Source organism: Equus asinus, chromosome 24 (assembly GCF_041296235.1).
Source record: "Equus asinus isolate D_3611 breed Donkey chromosome 24, EquAss-T2T_v2, whole genome shotgun sequence".
NCBI classification, from domain to species: domain Eukaryota; kingdom Metazoa; phylum Chordata; class Mammalia; order Perissodactyla; family Equidae; genus Equus; species Equus asinus.
The window spans coordinates 49144239-49165818 of record NC_091813.1 but is presented as its reverse complement, the minus strand read 5'-3'; the positions used below and the strand labels follow the sequence as shown (position 1 = coordinate 49165818).

The window sequence follows — 21580 nt, the reverse complement described above, 5'->3', positions numbered from 1 at the left end:
AAGTGCAGTTTGAGATCTGAGCTCATGACCTTTGGAGGTGATGGTGAGAGTGGGCCTAGGGAGGGGGGTGGGGCTGGCTGTTGAATGAGAATCTAGAAATATTGTGCCTTGTGAATTGCATCGACCTTTCATTTTCAGATTGCCTAAATTAGCAAAGTGAAATTACCACAATAAAAAGGAATGGATACTGGAGGAGGCACCACTATCCTTTCTAGTGTTGTTGCTGGTGATCTTCCTAACAGACCTCTAATTAGATGGACCAGTCCTCTCCACCAACCCCAGGCTGACTAAACTTTGCATTTTATGGCTGTCATTTGAAAACAGACAAGCTGTCATAAGCAATAACACTGTGATTCCAGCCTGGAGGACCTCACTGTGTACTGCACTTGTACTATGGAATTAGCAAGAGACCTAATACCTTAACAGCAAAAAAAAAAAAAAAAAAAAAGGAAAAAGGTTTACTTATGATTTTTTTATGAAACTCCAGAAGGAAAAACTTTATCAATGAGAAAGATACTATATTCCGGGAAATTTTGGTTGGATGGGGATAGATGTTGCGGGAGGGACTGGAGTTGGGAGAGAAGCAGCAACAAATCAGTCTCAGATCAGTGGCATCCTTTCAGTCAGGCAAAGAGCAAGTAAATAGCACCTGGAGTGCCCTGGCCCGCTGTTTTTCTGGGAGCAAGGGGTAGGAGGGACATAGACTGAATTGGAGAGGCGAATGTGGCTCTCGGGTTTGGGATTTGGAATCAGCAAGAAGGCTGAGCCCTGATCTCCGCTTCCCAGCTAGGCGGTGATCGCCCCCTGTGACTCCGGATGCACACAGCAGTCAGTATCGCCGCCGCCACCGCCCGACCCCTCAGAGCCTCCAGCTCTCCCGCCTGGCATACTGGAGCCACACATGAGCTCCCTGGACATCTGTGTGCCCCAAGCTCCGGGTTCAGGCCCCTCTCACCCCCAGCGAGACCGATCTCAACTCCTCGGAGATTGGGTCCCTTCGACTTCTATGTCCCCGAGTTCTGCCACTCTGGTCACTTCCGCAGGTTCCCCAAGCTGGACCTCAGTCGGCCAGGGAGCCCTGCGCGCCTCCTCGGCCACCCCACAGCATTGCTGGCCCGCGGCTCCCGCGCCTGGGTGGGATGCGCGGCGGCTCAACCACAGGACCTCGGCCTCCGGGTAAATCTTCTCCTCCCCCTTCTCCGCCTAAGGCCCTGCCCTCCCCCCGCGGCACGCCACTCCCGTGTGCGCGCCCATCTCCGGACCGAAGACACCTGCGCTTCCTTCCCCACCCTTCTCCGCCCTTTTCGCTGCGGTTTCTCCTCTGCCTTTGGGAGCTCGGGAGCGGCAGTGGGAGGAGGAGCAGCGGGAGGAGGAAGAGGGCGTGGAGGAGTAGGGGCGGGGTGGGTGGGGAGAGAGCCAGGAGGGTGTGGACTGGCAGGCACTCTGCAGCTGGTCGCCGGGAACCCGGTCCCTCCCGCGCGCCCGAGTGATGGAGGGGAAGAGATTCACTTAGACACACACACGCGCACACAGCTGGGCACGGCTCCGAGAGGCAGCTGCCGGCTCGGGCGCGCCGGGGCCGGGCGGCGGCCGTGACAGCGCCAGCCGCGGGGAGCGGGGCGCCCGTACAGCTTGGCACCGGCGGCTCCGAGACCCAGGAAGGGAAGATCCCAGCCGCACTGACTGTTGCTCTTTTGGGCAAATCGGGAGGGAGCCGGCTGCCCAAGGAGCGGTCACCGAAGACGCCGGAGGCTCGCCCCTCGGGGCTGAGTCCGGGGCCGCGCCGGCGCCCGCGTGGGGCGGGGAGGATGCGCACCTCCTCCCGCAGAGCGGCTGCGGGCCCCGGCACTGCGCGGACTCGGGCTCCCGCGGCCGCCCGTGTCGTGCCCGCGCCGCGGGAGCGCGCCCTGCCGCACCTGGCTCCGGCCTCCCCGGGAAGTGAGGGAAACGCGCCCTAAACTCCACTACTTCTCGCCCGCCTCCTCCTCCTCCCGGCTCCCCGCCTGGGACCTCGCCGCCGCCGCCGCCGCCCGCCTCTTACTCTCACGCGCGCACGCACAGCCCCGCTCGCTCGCTCCCATTCACGCCGACACTCTCTCCGCCGAGCCGAAACCCCGGCATCCGAAACTACTGGACCAACTGCCGCCGGCACTGCAGGAGCCGCCCGGTGGCCCGGCGCGACCCTCCGCCGACCCCCGCGCCCTGGGCCCCCGCCCGCGCCGCCGCCGCCGGGGACGATGGTGAGCAGGGCGGGCTGCCCGCCTCGCGCCGGGGAGGGGCTGCCGGGTACGGCGGGCTGGAACCTCGTTGATTTGGGGGGAAAGGACAGGCGGGACATCGCCGAGGAGGGGCATCCGTGTGATGCCAGCCAAAAGCACTTTGTGGGGCGCGGTTCTACTGGGCACTGCCTGGGGAGGACTTTCGAGACGTTCGCGGGGGCTCGGGGTTAAACTAGTGCGAGATGGGAAACGGCGGGGCGATTACCGGGGTAAATTGAGAGTCATCGGTGTCAGTCAGTTGTCGGGCTGTCTGTCTCTCGCCCAGAGCTGGGCTCAGCGCTCTGGGCTCTCTTTGAGGGAGAGAGGACACCCGTGTTAACTGCGCTTGGCAGAGTTTGGGGGCTCGCGCTCGGCCACTTCCCGGGGTGCTGTGGGGCTGTCCCTTGGAGCGTGAGACGGCTGTGGGGGAGTGGGGGGCTGCGAATCCCGAGAGAGGGCAGGCAGAGGCTTAGTTAACTTGCGAGCCGGGTGCGATCACCGCCCAGCCGGCCCCCACCCATCGCAGCGCCAGTCCCCGCCCCCTCGCAGCCCCAGTTCACGCACCTTCGCACCCGCCCCCCAACACACACACACACATACACACACACACACACACACACACACACACACAGGAGGTGGATGCACTCGAGGGGGTGGTCACATTGTTATTACTAAGAGATGCTCGAGGTCGCTGTGGCCACTGACTGGAGCGCAGAGACTCGTGCTTCGGGAACTGAGGCGACCGCCTTGGTTTAGGGAAGCGGAAAAGGAGCGCGCAGCTTCGGGTAGATGCCTCTACCTGGCGGTTCCAGGTGCACGGCGAGCAAACCTCCGCCACAACTCCGGAGTCACTTCACCTTGGTGGGCTCGGCTCTCCGGCTTCGCTTCTTGAGTGCTTCAGGGCACCCACCCAAGGGAGCTGCTGCTCAGATCCGTGGTGTCCCCAGTCCTCACCCGGTGGGTCTGTCTCTCTCTCCCTCCCTCCCTCCCTGCCTCCTTCTCTCCCTAGCCCGCCCCCCCCCCCACCCCCAACCCCATACCAGCTTCTTCATGGAAAACATTGCTCCCTTAAGGGCAAGTTTAATATTTGCAAAGTGCTTTATATCATATTACTTCGTGGATACATTTAATTGCACTGTAACTCTTCTCTGATTTATGTAAACATCGTCTGATAAATAGCGTGCGGGGTCGGGTTGGGGTGGGAGCAAGATTGGGTGGGCGTCCTTTCTGTAACCGGGTGCCTTTCTAAACTGATTTGCGAGAAGTCATAGAAAGCTGGCGCTTCTGAAAGCTTCTGCTCGGTAGTTTTGACATATTTCAGGGCTTTAGACAAATGTTTCCACGTTACAATTTATTTCAAATATATTCAGCTTCTATTCCAAGTTGAAGAGAAGATAATAAAAGGGATTACAATTTGGATATCAAAACTATTTTTAAAAATGTTTTTTATTGCTATCAATTATGTTGTAGCAGATTTTTTTTTTAAGTTACCTTACTAGTTCCTGCTGGTGAAACTCTTAAAAGGAGAAATGAAAACAATACTACTTACCTTCCTCCCTGTATTTGCTTGCAGTGACTGAATGAGCAGCCAAGTAGGGTTCTTTACTTTAGGAAGATGAAGTCCTTCACCAGTGGACTGATGGAGACGCAGAAGATACTACGAGAAACATAGTGATGGGGAGGAAACTGTTGCTTAAATTTAACTGCCTCCAGTCCGGAGAGTCTCAACAGTCATACTGTTCTGGCCCCTTGCATGTTCCTCTGGGCTGTTTTAAAATATTCTTTTCTCAATTAATAAAATGTATAGAAACATCATTAATAATATAAAGTAATATTTCAATCGATGCCTAAAGCAGATTGTATGGGAAATTCTGAAGATAGTATCCAATGGAGTTTCACAGAAGTACTAGGATCATGGTTTCTAGGTTAAGCCAGACCTCATACCTAAGTTTTAGTATTGGAAGTTGCTCCCTTTGACATCTTTGTGACAAGGTGCTGCCCACAGTGGGTTGCTTATGCGTGCATCATTGTCCTTACCATTTTGCAGGCATACACAGATGTTTTTGAATGAATAACCTTCTTACTCGCTGAATTTTCACTCATTCAAAAGTATTTATTGAGCACAAGAGCACACACAATGAGCAAAGCTGAGCTGGGTGTTATTTTAAATAACAAGGAAGGATTTTCAGTAGAAGCAGGCTGCTTACTCCTACGCTGTGTAAAAAGAACTGCAGAACAGTGGCTTCCTTAGGGAAGCAGCTTCTTGCCCAAAGTAAGTAGTCAACAAAGAGTTGTTGACTCAAAAATGATACAAGATGTTAACTAGCGAACTTTGCTTTCACCATAAATTCTACCATTCTTCTTAACCCACCATGTCATTTAGATGTGACTCAACTTTAGAGAATTGATGTTGACTTTAATCTTCTTGCTCTTTGTTTGAATACTTTGGAGAAATGTAACTATCTGTGCACTGCTCTAGCTTTCTGTGTATTGATTTCTGTGGAGCAGTGCCAGATCTGCATATGTCATTAGTATTCATTTATGAGTAAATGCAAATGTTCCTGTTACATTGAAAAAGCGAACTCAAGTTCATAGAACACAACAAATATTTTGCTCCTTTTCTCATCTCTTTATTTTTATAATCTCAGAAATAGTAACATCTCTTAAAAATGCAATTATATGTAAAAGAGCAGGTTAACAAAAGTGGTTATCTAGGATTTTTTAGAAAAAGGGAAATAGCTGATGGAAATTTTAGTTAAGAAGAATTTTCTTTGACTCTCTTGACATGTCTGGCAGGATGGTCTTTTATTTTAGGGACGTTCATTCATGAATGAAATAACTCTCAAGGTAACTTCCTAGTAAAGGAAGCTGGCAGAGGAGGGAACGCTTGCTAAAAATGATGCTAAAAACTCTGAGAATAGAGCGTGAGCAGTAAGTAACACTAGGTCTGTGCCATTGAAATTATGTAAATGCTTGTATATTTTATTTGTCTTTATATGCGTGATTTTTAAATTTCTTTTTAATACTTTATTCAAATATTTTCATATTCTGAGATTATTGCAATTAAGTGAGGAGTTACTGTTTGGTAATGGAATTATAGTTTGTTTTGTTTTAAGAAAAGGTGAATAGTTTGAAAGGAGAGAAGAAGTCAAGGGAATAATTATTCAAACCACAGAGATTTGCATTCGGATTCTTTCCTTTTTTGGTCAGAGGGGGATCTCAAAACAAAATAGCTAGTTAAACTTTCCTTATGACCTAAATTGTTACTATTTAGAAAAATCCTACTCTTTAATTTTTCTGTGAATTTAATATGAATTCTTTAAAACCAGCAAAAGTAAGATTTTTCCTGCAATCCAGTTTAATTGTTGACAAGTTTTGCTCACTCTAGAATCAATATTTGTGTCTGAGAGTCATGATGTTATCCTAACCTTTACAGAAATGCAATTAAAGCAAGATATTAATAACTACATTGAAAAATCACTGATCTAAGTCAAAAACATTTCAGAGCAGCTAACACTTATTAAAAGTAGAAGCAAGAGATTATATCTGGAGATCCACAGAATGTATGGCCAGGATAAATGAACCTCTCTAAATCTTATATGCAAGTTCCGTTATCGTGTCTCAATTAACATTTGGTACAATGGATTATTTTCCATATTCTTGAAAAGTTTTATGAAAGAAAGCTATGTCAGTATTAAGAAAGGGTTGAGGAGCTGGTTTGACTTCAGACCACTTTACCTAGATTGTGCATGGGAGGTGGGTAAGTTTTGTATGTATACACATATGCTTCTGTGTACAGATACATACATGTATACATATGGAGTGTATCTTTATATTTATATATCTACTTATGTATATATCTGTGTTTTGTCTAATACCTTTGAAGAATAGGAAGAGAGTCCCCTTTGTGCCATATGTGGTTTGTGAAGTCAGCATCGTCTTGAGAATGGTGCTTATAAATGCTCAAATAGTTTGATGTTAGAAATTGGTAGCATACTGAACTTTTTTGAACTATTTATTTAAGAAACACTTATCATAACCTTCAGTGTGTGACTGCCACTGTCAAAGACCTCTACTAATATTAGCTCACTTAATTCTGGTAGCCACCCTGCCCTCCCCCATTTTACAGACGGGAAATCAGTAGGTAAAATGGGGATTATTATCCTGTTTAGGAGATGAAGAAAATGAGGCTCGCTGAGCCTAATTAAACGGCTCAAGCTCTACACCTACTAAATAGCAGAGCTGACATTTGAGCCCACACGGTCCACTGTGCTATGCCACTGCTCTTGAACAGATTTTTTTTTTGTTTACTTAAATAGGAGGCCAAGTGGGGAGCAGGTTAAGTTGTGAGGCAAATACATTCTAGAAACTGAGATTTATGACAGTTTTCATCTTAGATGGAATTCTTAAGGAAGGCGATTGTCATGAAGCACTGACATAACCTGAACTAGAGCGATGCTAGGGCCGTGCTATAACTTAATGTAGTTTTTAATGGACTCAATAATTTTCTTAGGTTCAGCTACTTTTAAATTAAGTAACTTAAGAACTGATGCCATATTTAAGTAGTTTTAATAGCTCAGAGGATCTGATGCTGAATGTTTTATGCTTCCCATAATATCCTTATAATGTGAACTTCTTGCACAGAGGTCAATGTTATGTGTTACGGCATGGTACTTGCCAAAGGAATCAGAGTTTTATGTGAAGGTGTGAAAAGAAACGTATTCTGCTCTGACCCACGTGGTATACAGTAGGCATCCAATTAATGTTTACTACATGAACTGATGTGGGGTATTCTAGAAATTGCTAGTTTAAAGGTAAAGAAACTTTAAATGTCTTTATAATTGCCTAGTTTTAAGATTGTGATTTAATATTGAATAGACTTTTTTTTCATGAGGATCTCAGGACATTACTATCTATGAAATGCTGTGCAATAATCATCTTTATCTGAGCTAGAAGGAAGAGGACAGTGTAAGGAGGCTGAAATAATAAACTGATTACAATGTTGAAATTTAGAAGTCGACAAAAGGAAAACTGCCTGAAATTGTACCTTTTACTTTAAAAAGGCATATAAGCCATAATTAACATTAAGTACCAATCTTTACACTACTAATGAGGTAGGAGAACCGTCCTGTCGTAAACACTGACAGTCTTACAATCTGAGTATAGTTTGGGCAACTATTTAGGAACATATTAAAATGTCACCGTCTTGCTGTTTGTCATAGCTAACTAAAGTCAATGAAAAAGATCACAATAATTCTGCGCGTGCCTCAACATAAATAAGGTATTTATTATAGTATAAGGACTGGAGTCAGGGAGAGCTGGCTGAATTAGAATTCCTGATTCATGGCTTTTTAGCTGTAGGGTCTTGGGCAAATTGCTTAACCTGTCTAATTCTTGGTAATCTTATCTGTTATATGGCTATGGAAATACCAGTTCTAGATTTCCATAAGATAATATATGTAAAATGCCTAGCATAGAGTGTCCTTATAGTAAAGGTTCAGGAAGTAGTAATTGATACAGCTGTTATCATCGTCATCTTTAACATCACCATGACATCACAAATGGGTAAAAAGGATGGGTACATTATTCTCTCTATATCTATTATGTTTATATATGCTATGTCTATATGTGGGGGGGTGTGTGTGTGTGTATATACATTTGAATTGGTTGTTCTTCATTATGAAGCACAGATTCTGTGAATTCTCTTACTGTTGAGGGAAGGGTATGAAGAGAAGAAGTATGTGTTTCAAGACTTCAACTTGATTAAAATGTTACTGGATTTAAAAGGCTTGTGTCAAGCACAGAAAGTGAGAGGGGGCTTTTGGGCCAGCTACTTCACAGTTTTTTCTTGCAAGGCCCAGCTATAAATATTCATACAATTCTTTGGAAGATGTATCCTCTTATACAGATATAGTTAATGGGGAAGAACAAAAGGTTTTGCTAAAAGCAGTGAAATATTTATCTTTATATCCAATATGAGTTCAAAGTATTAGGATACACAGAAATTTCTCTTTATATGTATTTTTTTATTTAATTTTTTTTTTTTTGAGGAAGATTAACCCTGAGCTAACATCTGCTGCCAATCCTCCTCTTTTTGCTGAGGAAGACTGGCCCTGAGCTCACATCCGTGCCCATCTTCCTCTACTTTATACGTGGGACGCCTACCACAGCATGGCTTGCCAAGCGGTGCCATGTCCGCACCCGGGATCCGAACCGGCGAACCCCGGGCCACTGAAGCAGAACGTGCGCAGTTAACTGCTGCGCCAACAGGCCGGCCCCTCTCTTTATATTTTTTATACCATCTAGAGTTCATGGTTTAAAGTTAAAAGCTATTTCCTGACTCTGGCCATTAAACTTGAATAACTTGATTTAAAGGTTAAGTTTAATTTTATTCTTAGATTTTTTTTTTTTTTTTAGTCATTTAATTCTGGTAGCTCCCCAGGTATCCCCACTTTACACTTAGAATAAAGCTTAGAAACTCATGTTCTTCCATGTTGTTTTTTCACAATGTATATACCTGTTTATGTCTTTATCTTTGTAAAAAAATAAATGATAATAGCTAAGATTTAATTAAATTTACTGTGCACCAAGCATTTGACAGATCTTAACACATTTCATTCCCACAAAGCATTCAATGGGACATATGTCCTTAGTATTTCCATTTCACAGATGAGGAAACTGAGGCCTAGAGAAGTCCCATAGTTAGAGGGGTGGAACAATGACCCAAGGCCGTGCTATCTCCATCAGAGCCCACGCTTAGCACCCACACCAACGGACTTCTCGGTAGCAGTTTGGCCCTCAGCACCATCCCTGGATTTCTGGGCTTTGAAATCCATGACTCTGTATCTCCCTCTGCCTGTGAAAAAAGAGGGATTTATTTTCTTCAGTAAAGGTTAATTTCTTGGCTTTGATGTATCACACTATTTTCCTGTGTACATGTAATGGCCACTAAAGCAAGGAATGAGAACCATATTAATTTTTAGTAAACTATTGGATCTGTTTCTAAATAGATTTAAATCACTGCCAAGCTCCTGCTAAATAGTTGCATCCATGCTCTGGATGCAGTGGTAGGATGCGGACACTTCTCCATGCTATTGGAAATCCCATTCCTAGAGGGACTTTCTCATCTGGTGAGCCAGCTACCTGTGACCTGACTATCCCAATTGTCTTACTTTTTCTGAGTGATATGAAATAGCATAGGATCAAAGAGCACTGGAAAGGGGCTCTTCTTCCCAGGCACCCAGCGTGGAGAAGTGGAAAGGCCCACCACCAGGGAGCTCCAGTATTCCTGCGGATCTGAAGGGTTCCTGCCTCCTGAGAATAGCCAGAAAAGACCCAACGACCGTTCCATTGTCCGCTTGACTGTGTGCCTCTCAAGGGCCGGGATTGTGTTCTTGTCATCTTTATTTCTATGGTACTTGGCTCATGATATAATGGGGCAGACACAGAGTTTCTTCCTCTGGGCATCTCAGAATCTAAAAAGCAGAGAGCTGAGATCTCCAGGCAGAGGGGACATGAAGAGAGGGCAGAAGCAGAAAACAGGACAGATAGGGGAGTGCACAGAGAATGATGGCCAGTACGTGGATTGGTAACTAGTGGGAGTACTTGTTTCCATTTTATTTTTATTTCGGTATAGTTATATTCCTCTGTTCCCAAATCTAGACTAGATGTGCAGGACCCACTTAGCCCTAATATATGACTCTTTAAAGGGAAGAACATCATTGCCTATTGTCCTGATAGAAGTGCTGGGCATATACAAAATCTTAATAAATATTAGCTATAATTATTATTGCCTGATTTCCTACAGATAGAATTATTTTTTCTTAATCAGGTGTATATCTTCTTATACCCTGTCCATTCTGAAATGGATGACTGGACAGTCAAGGGTTACTATAATAGCATTTAGTTTTGGAGTTTCTGAATTCCACAAATGCTGGTATCCTTTAAATGAGGAACTCCCTACTCTGGACTTACCAACAAAAAGATCAAGAGCTTCAGAGTTTTTATACACCATTGCTTTTTTTTCCTTTCCTTTTTTTTTTTTTTAAGATTGGCCCTGAGCTAACATCTGTTGCCATCTTCCTTTTTTTTTTTCCTCCCCAAAGCCCCAATACATAGTTGTGTATCCTAGATGCAAGTCATTCTAGTACTTCTATGTGGGATGCTGCCACAGCATGGCTTTATGTGTGGTCTGTAGGTCTGTGCCCAGGACCCAAACCAGGAACCCAGGGCTGCCAAAGTGGAGCACGCGAACTTAACCACTCAGCCATGGGGTGGCCCCTACCCTTGCTTTCTTAATGTTACCTCTTCTCAAATGCTTTGTTGTTTTGCTCTTCTGTGTTGGCAATATCATTGTCCAGGCACCCAAGAAAAGTCAGAAACCAACAAGGATAGTTACCAGGATCATAGTAGGAACATATGTACCTTGGGATCATCTTATATTTCTCCTTCTCCTCCTCTAGTTTGTTACCCAGACATGACAATTTTGCCTTCCAAAATATTTCTGAAGGCAAAATGTCAGAAAGCTGAATGAAAGACTTATATGTGTTATAAACAGGTGATCATAGAATTTGCCATCCAAGCTGACATACTTTTGAAAGTGAAAGGGGGTATATGAATAATTATGCTGAGAGAGAAAAATATTAGAAAATCCCTAATTGTGGTTAACGCAGTGCTGCCTTCCTGCACCCAGTGATCTACCGTCTGGGGAGACCAGCCCTAGAAGCCTGGGCTTGCCCCTTCATCCCTTACCCAACACGGGGCTGGGGCAGGCATTCTGGTAACTGCACATGTTACAGTCTTTGTGCCAGGATTCCTTGATACCTAAAGTAGGCTTCAAGAGGACTTTTTTGTTCTTCTAGAGGACAGCCAAGTGGATCTCAGCTTCCCAAGTTGGCACTTAGGAGGGGGCGTAGTGCAGAGAAGGGAACTGGAGATCTTGGTGAGCGTGCTGCCCTGTGGAACCTGTGGATGCTCACATGAGGAGACAAGGTCCATGCTCTTCCGACTCTGATCATCACCAGACCAGAGGTAGGAAGCATACCTCTGGCTGTCCTGTCTCAACACTCGCCACCAAGTATCATTCACTGACTTCAACCATCTGGAGTGGGCACCAAGAATCAACACCTTGATGATAACTCAAAATCATTATTTATATATTTGGCAGCTACTCATTGAGCACCTACTATATTGCAGGAATATCATCGGCTCATTCAAAAGAATGAGTGTGGCGTATGTGGGCCATTGAAGGATGCAGTGAAATTGTGGTTGTGGGAATCCGTAGAAGTCAGAAACTTTTAGAGGTCCCACCACTATCCATGTTTGTCTTAGTTTTCCCTTTGAATAACCCTCCTTTTTAAGGAGCTCACTGGCTATTCACTGTTTTCTTTCTTCAGGGAGATGCTGATCCCTTGGAATTTTTAACATTTTAGTTTTTTACAAATATCTGGAATAACCCACATTTTCTTTATAAAGAAGGTAAGAATTTATGCCATGGAAAAAAGGGAGAATTTATACCATTTCCCCTGGACCTTGCATCCTTTAGCCAAAGGAGGAGCACGAGCAAAAAGAATACAAGTTAGTGTGTTTTACCTACTATATTTCAAAAATACCTTTAGGTAGTTCTACTTTTTTTCATATTTTCCATCTGGAAGGCTTTCTTTTTTTTTCCTCCTGGGACGAACAACCAAATTATTAATTCTGTTTAAATAATGTGCTGTATTCAGAAGAGTAGCTGCCAAATTTGTTGGGACCTATAACAAGATAATTAATTATCCAGTAACACGAGGACTATTGGAGTGTTGGATATAAAACAGATGGTGGGAGAAGAAGGATGAGGCAGTCAGGATGCTGTGAGGGGTGTGATAAGTCTTTCGGCCTGTGTGGGGTAAAGCCACTTGTGCGCCAGGCCTCCCTCAGACACCCTGCTACGCTTCTTTTTTTTCCTCCATTGATCCTTCCACTACCCCATCACTTCGCTCCTGGAGACTCCGGCTTCCCTTTCCCACTGCCACCACATTCATTTTAAATGTCAGGGGAAGTAAGGGGAGGTGAGGGCAAAAGGTCTACTCCCTTCGACCCTGGACACAATGCCAGCATCTGTGGCAGACCCAGTGCCTACCCCATGGAGCAAATCAGGCTGCCGTTACCCTTGTCCTGACATTGCTTTAACTCAGGCGGATCTAGGGCTTCAAAGAGTTTTAGGCTCATTTCAGAATCAGTTAAGATAAACTTAAGATGAGTTACTATTACACGCAAAGGCCATGAATTTTTTCATTTGCAAATTTCAAAGGCCTAAACTGAAGTCTAAGCATTTTCCCAGAGAAAACCTGGTTGGATATGTGAAAAATGCAGACAAGAAACAGTTACTCCTCCTGCGCCCCCGACACCTTTCAAAATGATTCTTCTCGGTCTAATCCAGTTTGTGAGAATTAGAAGGGCATTTGTACTGAACTCAATATTTGATGGTGAAGACCACGGTGACTTCACCATTGATGCTTTTCTTATAGATTGCCGTCATGATGCATTTTTAACTCTGTGGAAGTCATAGTACTTTTTGGTATTATAAAGGAGGGGACATTTAGATTTCAGATATTAAAAGAATTATTTAATTTCAAACGTTATCACTCATGTGCTAACGCAGAATAACCCAGTTAAGATATCTTCACAATAAAGTTACTCATTCATCATAAAAAAAGAGTAAGTTTCTGATCTGAGGAAGTAAGCAGTCACCTTGCCTATCCCACCCTCTCAATATCAGACCCATCTTTTATCATTTAAAGCAGAGCTCCCTAAAATAGATTACACTGACAAGTAGTAATTACTGACAGCTGCATTTAATTAGCAAAGCAGATTCCTGCTCATGACAATAAAGTATTATTATATGTTTAGCATTAGTACTGGCAGCAAAAGAGGTGACTTTGCTAACACAGAACTAGAAGCCCTGTTTCTTTCTTTAAAAATACACACACAGTTTGGCTGGAATTGAGCTTGTGCTACGTGGGAGTGTCTATGGTTACAAAAAGAAAGCAAAACAGTAACTAGGAAAGTGGTTTGTGTTTTTTTTTGAAAACAGGCAGATTGTATAAGGAATAAGAAGTAGTCCAATGCCAGCCATGGGCTCCCAGTCTGGAGTTGTGTGTCAGCGTTTTTGTGTCTGAGTCTGTGTGTCTGTTGAGGGCGGGGGTGGGGGGTAGTGGAGGTGTTTGGATGCTAGAGATAGAAACACAATTAACCCATGTAAATTAATAATTTCTGAAGTTATTAAGACACTATTGCTTTTCGTTTTCCACCCCCCTTTTTCCTTCTTTTTTTCTTTTGTACTTAACCCTATAGAAGACTCTGGTTTATAGAGTATTTGAAAAGCATATGCAGTCAAATTTAGGATTTTATATATACTCTCAATTTTAAAGTTGATTGCAATTTCCATCCATTCTTTCATATAATACAGGCTTGCCCTATCTGCTCCTATCCCTATTATTCCATTTCCACTGCTCTGTCTTGCTCCCATCTGGCAATTCTTACAAAGCAGGAACATAAAACGGTGGAATTCCAAACATCGCGAGAGGTAGTCGATATTTTGAGCGATAGCGCATTCCTGACGTCATCACTCCACAGTGCATAGATAGCTGATGCTGACTTTCAGAAGGACAGAGAAGAGCACTAAAACTAGCAATCCTTAACTTAAATGGCATTTGCTACCTTCATTGCTTAAATATATCACTCGAGATATGTAAACAGATCAACTTATTATGGCATTATCAGTACAACCAGTCCTAGAACTTAATATATTTTCTCACACTCATGGAACCCAATTCTGAAATATTTACTGGAGGTCTAAAATCTGAATCAAAAAATACGATGATGTATCTCTGGAAGCTGTTTTTACTGAGATAGCCTAGTGTGTTTTCACAATGCTGCTTTAAGTTATCTGAATGGCATTTATTTTTCAGGTTGTAAAAATAGACTCAATATAATATACTTCCATCTTATAACTTGCCATTATAAATGCTATATTCATGAAAATCAACTTATGTATCCATGGCAATAAGAGGCAGGATGAATATGAATAAAGAAATCCAAAATTAATCCTCCAAAAAATTAACATCATCGAACTGTTCAGCAGTCTTGCTAAACTCCTTTTGTTTTTTTTTTTTTTCCTTCTCTCCCACTCACCCTCTAGTGGACATAAGCTAAGGAGCAAGAGGGCTGCCCAGCACAGCCTACAGCCCTGTAAATGATGGAGATTCCACAAAGGATGTGGCCAGCCCGCTAGTTGGATACTTACCATTATCCACAAGTACATTGTGACAGTGGACTGTGTCCACAACCCCAGACTGGGCACTGTACCCTCCTTCTTCTCAAACACTAATCATTCTGACAAGGGTATTTAGAGGAAAACATTTCAGGAGCATATCTGAATTTCAAAGAGATTTTACAAAAAGTAAATTCTGAGAAACAGCATTTGTATGGATACTAAATATAAATACCTAAGTGAACATTCAGTTAAGAACGTTAAAGAATTATTTTGCATATTAAACTGCAGACTTTCACTAACACCTAAATTTAAAGCCCTACTGAGCCTTAGAATATATTGGTATTTAAATCCTATTAAGAATGGAGGCTTATTTTTATTTTATGCTTTAGAAACCAACCAAGAATAGAAGAAGCTTCACTGCAAACAGCTTATAGGATTCAAGGACATTGACTAAAAAGAAGTATTGTGATCACTGAAATTGGGTATGTTTGACAACTCAATGTTTCCACTATAAAACTTTCCAAAATTAGATCTATAAAATTGGAAACTCTACTATGCAAGTACTCTAATTACTGTGCTTGTTCTTAAATTAGTACTGAGGAATAAAGACTCAAATATTCTCTTTTAAGAACATTTTTGACTTTTAATATTATCGTCACTCAGAATCCTATATTCAGTCATTAGGCAAATACTTATTGGGGGCCTACTCTGTGCTATAGGGATGAACAAAACACAGTTCTCTGGTTTTAAGGAGTCAGATGAGAAAGTAAATTATTACATTACAATTAAGTTTGGATTAATTCATTGTCATTTCTCCCCTCCCACCAACTAGAATGTAAACTCCACTGAGAACAAGTTTTGTTCACCAATGTACCCTAAGTTTGGTAAAATGTTGCCTGACATACAGTGAGTGCTCAGTGAATCCTTGTGGCATGAAATCATAGTTACATGCGATATTAAAGAAGAGTAGAGGAACAGAGAAGAGGCTGTGAGGGAAAGGAGTGAGGAGGTACTTCCAGGAGGAGGTAAACCTGGAACTCAGTCTAGAAGCTCTAAATGGAAAATTATTAGAGCAAAGCTTGCAGGGTCACATAAACCTGCATAGAGCTTAGTGGGCTTGTTTTTTTTCTTTTTGTTTTCTTTTGTTTTTTTCATTTTGTCTTGAAATGTGCCTTAACATTAAGTGAAAGAAACACTACTTTGACAGCCAAAAATAGTAAACGAGGCGTTTGAATCCTGGATGCAGTGAAACTTCTTGAGTCGCCTCTCTCCACCTCTGCACATGTTCACATGCACACCAGCTATATCCAAAGTCTATCTTTCTTCTCTGCCAACTCTTAATGAAACCATCCCCCAGACACAACCCACCATAACAAAGAAATAACACTTTCATTATGTTTCTATCCCACCATATTTTTGAACCAGTTACCTAATTTTTATCCAAATTAGCCTGTTATACATTTTTTGGTTGTTTGTTTATTTTGAGGAAGATTAGCCCTGAGCTAACATCTGCTGCTAATCTTCCTCTTTTTGCTGAGGAAGACTGGCCCTGAGCTAACATCTGTGCCCATCTTTCTCTACTTTATATGTGGGATGCCTGCCACAGCATAGCTTGACAAGTGGTGCGTAGGTCTGCACCCAGGATCCAAACCAGTGAACCCCGGGCCACCGAAGTGGAATGTGTGAACCTAACCACTGCGCCACCAGGCAGCCCCTGTTATACATTTTTAACCTGGGTCAGCCTTTGCCGTAAAGCCTAGGCTACTTTGTGGTTTGAATAGGTTCTTATTTTAACCCATGATCAACTGTGCCTAAATAACTAACTCCATCAAGTTGACTTGTTGAAACCCCTTGAGTCTTTGCCCTAGTCAAATCTCTGACTACAAAGGATGCACAAATCATCTGCAGATGCTAAACCCAGCAATCCGTTCACACAGAAAGTGGGAGATTAGGCTGATGGATTCAAAGTTCATTTCCTATGGTAAGGCAATCCAGTGTTTTTCGAGTCTTTATTTAAATGTTTCTTTCTCCAGATTATTGGCCTGCAAGCCCGTGTAGACATCTTTTGCATGTATAACTATCATTTCCTGGTTTGACAGTACTTCATCAACTAGCCATATGACTAAAGTTGTCCTATGCTGTAATGTCCCTTAAGTTGGATTAGACACATTATCAGCAATTGGAATCACTAGGAAGCATGAGATCCCATGGACTGGTTTAAGTGAAAGGAGGCTGTAATAGGGTTTGCTCATGTCTGCAAATGCATTCTGGTCCATCTGAATGCACTTGAACATGTTGGCTGAAAGTCCTCTTTCAGAACATCATTGTATATTGCCTTTCTTTTAAAGAGAATTTATTTCGATGGGCAAGTACCTGGAAAAAACTCAGGAGAATGAATCCCAGCCTATGTAAGGATTAAATAATTTGGGGGTAAGAGTGTCCATTTTTCTCAAACTTGGAGTCAGAACCATCAAACTAATGTTGCATCAAAATATTTTGGGTCCGAGGATTTTGTTCTGTTGTCCATGATTGAATGTCAAAAGCCGTGAATAATGATGAATGAAAGTGATGATCTGAAACCAGAATCCTGCCCATGTCAGAAACTACTTGCCCCTCCAGGGCCAAGTTAGAAATGAGAGTTTTCAGAAAAGATACTCAAGGGGACACAGGTGTAACATTCTTCACATGATCCAGATTCTTAGAAACTTTCCCATTTTTCTCACGCAGGTGTTATATTGGGTGTCAAGGAGACCTGGAAAACCCTCTTGTCTAAAAGAGAATCAGAATGGATAAGCATTTTCAAGCAGTTACAGTTTACGTGACTATAGCAATACCCAGTAACTCTTCTGTTAGGTGGTGTTTATCTCATACAAACTCCTTCCTTTTCTTACCCCCTTGAATCTCACACTCTCAGGAGCTGAGAAAGGACACCAAGTCAGTGCCCCCAGTACTCCGGCTGGCATCTTCTCAGATGTCTTTTTAACCTTCACCTCCTGACTCAGCATCCCTCCAAAATAACCTTCTAGATCTCTTTGGCCCTAAAGTTAAAACTGTCTTTTTCTTTTTGAGAACCTTTGAAAATATCCTCTGTCCCAAATTAAGATCCAAAGCCTGAAACCAGCACTCCTTAACCCACCCAAGGCCACCATAGCTTTATACCCTGGATAACTTTGTAAACTTTAACTTTCCATTCCATTGAGAGGGAAAATGTAAACTAAATATACAGAAATAATAATATTTGCATTGATTGAGTTGTCGTTGTATGCCACATACTATATTGGACCCTTAACATGCATTCTCTGTTATCTTCACAATAACCCAGTGAGGTAGGTTCCATGTTCCACTTTTATGGATGAGGAATTGCAGCTTAAATTAAATGGTTCAAAGTTGAACAATTAGGACAAGGTAGAGATAGGAATTGAACTCCTATCTTTGTGATTCCATAAATTCGTGACCCCTGCCACCAGTCACATTGCCCACTGTAGGTTACAATGAGAAATGCTTTGATTTCTAAGGATAAAATTTAAGTATTACTGTACTATATTGGTACTCACTAACAGGTTAACAATTTGTCCTGTATCCCCCTCTGCACACTCGATAGTCATCCAAACATGAGTCCTTAACCCCTTAATAATTTTACATGTCATTAAATATATGCCAGGTAGTTTACATATGTTATCTTTCTCTGATCCCAATAACAATCCTGCTTTATGGGGTTTTTTTCCTCAAACCTTCTAGGTTGGAGCTCCCCTTCATTCTGGTGTACAACTTATTATCACATATGTTAGTCAGGAATAGGCTAGGCTTTGCTGAAGTAACAAATGACCCAATCAATAGTTTCATACCTCAAAGGTTCATTTCTCCCTCCCACCACATGTCCATTGCAAGTTGGAGGACTCTGCTCCAAGAAGTGTGCCCTCTTGGGACCTGGGCTGTCAGAGCAGCATCTATTGGGAACATCGCCCATCTTGTAGCAGAGGGAAACCAGATGACTGTGGAGGACATGCTGGCTCTAAAAGCTTCTCTGCACCCCCCCCCCCCCCCACCAAGTGACACAAGTCAGTTGTATTCATTTTATTAACCAAATCAGTCCCTATGACCAAGTCTGACATGAGTGAGACAAGGAAATACAGTTCTCCCCTAGGGAGGAGCAGCAAATATTTGGAAAGTTTGACTGACTGTCACATTAGGTGAATGCTTGCCGTATCTCAAAACTGCAGCATATGTAGTCTTTTGAGTGGGTAAGTCGAAGAAACCTTCAGAGGAATTGGGAAGCAGAGATGGCAAGAAGAAGAGAATAAGCTGCAAGGAGCTTTCTCAAGGGCTGCCTTAGCAGCCTCTGCAGAAATGACCTCCAGGATTCTTGTCCTTTCACAAATAGGTTTCTTCACATTTATTACTTTTGGAAAAATACATTTTAGTCATTATCAACGGGGAATTTATACGTGGCCCTGTTGTCTTTTTGTATTTAGAATATATATTTAGAATTTGGAATCACTTTCTCTGATGTCAGTTCTGCAGCTGATTTTTTTTATGTGTTATGTGAGCAAATGTAGATTGTAACTATAAACACAGTGCAAGGAAAAAACAGGCCCATCTGTCTCTCTCAAACTTGATTAGGGAAGGTTGGGCAGACAGTATTTTTAGTATGGTCTTAAAATGAAGGTTAAGTCGCTGAGAAGCCAGTTGACTACCATGGATTTATTCATTTTGAGGGTTAGGATAAAACAAATTGAAAATATATACACATTCCCAAAGACACATTATGTTGCTGCTTTAAAACCACATTTATTTTTCAGTTGCACAGGAAATAACATTTGCAGACAGAGAGAGCTTTCCTCTTCTGACTTTAGGATTAGAAATTTTGAAACAGCTAACAATTCTATTACTTGTAGTTAATACTACCAACAAGAATTGAACATGCTATCAGAGAAAAGCCTGTATACTGTTAAGCAATGTAGAAATGAAAAAAGTTGTATTACATTAATCTAAATGACAGAGAGAAAAGTAAATTCAATAGTGACTGTATGAAAAAAGTGGCTTTTCCATTTGTTCTAAATCTGAGTTTAATAATTAAGCTGAAAGACAGTTCTATCAAGTCACCAAGTTATTAAATTATTAAGTGACGAAGAAGTACCAGGCTAGCCTTATTTTTCCCCCGCCTTCCATTACCATGGGAAACAGAAAAATGTCAAACAATCAGATAAATAGTCAGATGCTGGGTTAATTGAGGACTCTGGGAAAAGCATTTAGTGGCTCTGATGAAGAAAAATTTTAAAGGGAAAGAGAACAGGAAATTCCAGATATAGGTAGATTTATCAAACAGCAAATAGTTTTTGATACAGAGAGAGCAATAAATCCAAAGTTTAGAATGTCTCTGTTCCTATGCTAGATACTTTACGTTTTGAAGCTGCACAATGCTGCTGGGTGGAGTGGTGGGTTCCACATGAGGGAGAGAAAAAAATAGAGGCTTAGAGCAGTTGGGTAACTTGCCCAGAGTTTCAGTTAGTACATTGATGGAGCCAAAATTAATTAAAAACGTTCATCTATTCATTCCTTCAACAAATGTTTATTGAGGACTTCCTAGGCTCTATTCTAGGTGCTGGGAATATGGCGGTGAACTAGAGAGACTGAAAGAGTAATCTTATGACGTAACCGAGTTAGTATTGGAGTGAGGTTCTTGGAGAGTGGTGAGCAGGAGAAATTTGAGGGAAACAACGGAAAGCAAGAAGACCTCATAGTGAGACAGTAGTGGACACTGAGTAGATTCAGAAGGATTCAGAAGATGTCATAAGTCAGCATATAAAGACTGATACCATACAGTAAAGAGACATTATAGATTTGAGGGCAGAGTGTGAGTTTAGGACTTAGAGCCTGGCCTTGGTATTTATTTTGTGACTTTGGTCAAATTCCTAATTTGACCTGAGCCTCAGTCTCCTCATCTGAAAAATGGGCATAATAAAAGTTGTCTAATTGTGAGAATTAAAGATAATGCACATAAAGTCCAAGAACCTACGTAAAGTACCTCCCCATCACCACCAATTTTTATAAGATTTTCTAGGGAATGTCTTATGTGTACTCAAGAACAAGTTCTATTGGTTATCTTTATTATTATTATTACCACTACCATCTCTTCCTCTGTAATGAAAGACTGGATGCAATAAAGAACTGGTTGAACTTGATGCCATCTGTTATGATGAAGAAGGGTGAGGGAGATCGGAAGAGTCTAAATCTGATTGGGATTATGGTGGAGCCATTAAGAGAAAATAAGAATCAGGTACTTACAGACATACTTACACATGTGTACAAAGGAGTCGAAGTACGTTTGTTGCAAAATTGTTTGTAGTAGCAAAAGACTGAGAAAAACCTAAATGTCCATCAATAAGAATTTATGAAATAAATTAAGATGTATTCATACAAATGGAATACCATTCAGCCAAAAGAAAGAGTGAGATAGAACTGAAAAGAAAAATATGAAATGATTTCTAACATAATTTTTAAGTATAAAAGCAAGATACTCTCTGGAAAAATAACGTTGAGGTTTCCCTCATAGTATTTATATTCAGGTTACTAAAAAAGAGAAAAAAATAGAATAAAAAGTGAGATGACATTGTTTTTTAACTAAGGCTTCTGAAATGGCCTTCACAAAACATCAACATGGTCATAACCACAGATAGACTTTGAAAATAGAAGTGACAGCTGGTAACCAGAGGCTATACTATATATAAGTCAAATTTACAAAAAAAGTTGAAGGCACAGATCATTCTCTTGAGCTATATTTGTCTATGGAATCACTCCCAGCAGTAACATCTTTGAACCCAAAGGAGAAGAGTTATCTAAATCAAAAGTGTTGCATAATGGTGCATGCAAATTGAATAATCCAAAAGAAATGTATTAAGTTTAACACAATTAAACAGATTGAGTTCTCACTTTATGAGCTTAGAATATATAACATCCTCAGAGACATACAAGTGTACATGTATCACATTTAATAGAAGCTACATAAACATAAAATTATACGCATATTTAAAATATGCACTGTGGGTAGTCACTGATTTAAGGGTGG

The 21580-nt window shown here is 41.9% G+C and overlaps 1 protein-coding gene across 6 annotated transcripts in view; it reads left to right on the top strand.

Moving 5' to 3' along the window:
* Nucleotides 1-827: 827 nt before the first annotated feature.
* Nucleotides 828-21580, top strand: part of HS3ST5 (heparan sulfate-glucosamine 3-sulfotransferase 5) — a 269294-nt gene continuing 248541 nt past the window's right edge. The window contains exon 1 of one of the 6 annotated variants that reach the window (XM_070496362.1): nucleotides 828-1176. The gene's annotated coding sequence lies outside the window, so the exon portion shown is untranslated. Of the gene's footprint in view, nucleotides 1177-1445; nucleotides 2241-2882; nucleotides 3216-21580 lie in introns of those variants that run through there. The other 5 variants (XM_070496363.1, XM_070496360.1, XM_070496366.1 and 2 more) reach the window with 5 other exon arrangements.